The sequence below is a fragment of the Oncorhynchus gorbuscha genome, unplaced genomic scaffold (assembly GCF_021184085.1).
Source record: "Oncorhynchus gorbuscha isolate QuinsamMale2020 ecotype Even-year unplaced genomic scaffold, OgorEven_v1.0 Un_scaffold_850, whole genome shotgun sequence".
In the NCBI taxonomy this organism is placed as follows: domain Eukaryota; kingdom Metazoa; phylum Chordata; class Actinopteri; order Salmoniformes; family Salmonidae; genus Oncorhynchus; species Oncorhynchus gorbuscha.
This window is the reverse complement of record NW_025745840.1, coordinates 106,476-107,418: the sequence shown is the minus strand read 5'-3', so window position 1 is coordinate 107,418 and position 943 is coordinate 106,476.

Below are 943 nucleotides of genomic sequence, written 5' to 3'. Positions count from 1 at the left end.
ACAGGATAACTCACGCACACACACCCCCATCCAGCACACACAGTCCCTTTTAGCTGAACGGATGTGACGGCGGGATTCGAGAGTGACGGACGGCCCAGCTGAGCCAATGGCGGAAGACTACAGACGGACGGCCCAGCTGAGCCAATGGCGGAAGACTACAGACGAACGGCCCAGCTGAACCAATCAAAAGATCCGATCTCCCAGGATCAACCTACTTTCTGTTTTGTATAAATTGTATTGTAACGGTTCACTCTTGCTCTTTTTCCTGCTGTTCTGTGCGAGCGAATGGGAGAGCCGTATATACGTGTACCAGATATTCTCACTCTGAATAAATCTGTCGCTTGTCGTACAATCTACCACCTTGTCTGAATCGATCCTTAACCGGCTCACCCTTCTACATATCCTTTTATCAACAAGGGGAAACTAACGGAAAGGGGACACTAACGGTAAGGGGAAACGAACGGTAAGGGGAAACTAACGGAAAGGGGACACTAACGGTAAGGGGAAATTAACGGTAAGGGGAAACTAACGGTAAGGGGAAACTAACGGTAAGGGGAAATTAACGGTAAGGGGAAACTAACGGTAAGGGGAAATTAACGGTAAGGGGAAACTAACGGTAAGGGGAAACTAACGGTAAGGGGAAACTAACGGTAAGGGGAAACTAACGGTAAGGGGAAACTAACGGTAAGGGGAAACTAACGGTAAGGGAAAACTAACGGCAAGGGGAAACTAACGGCAAGGGGAAACTAACGGTAAGGGAAAACTAACGGTAAGGGGAAACTAACGGTAAGGGGAAACTAACGGTAAGGGGAAACTAACGGTAAGGGGAAACTAACGGTAAGGGGAAACTAACGGTCAGGGGAAACTAACGGTAAGGGGAAACTAACGGTCAGGGGAAACTAACAACAGGTGCTACTCTGGTGGATAAAGAACGAGTGTTTCT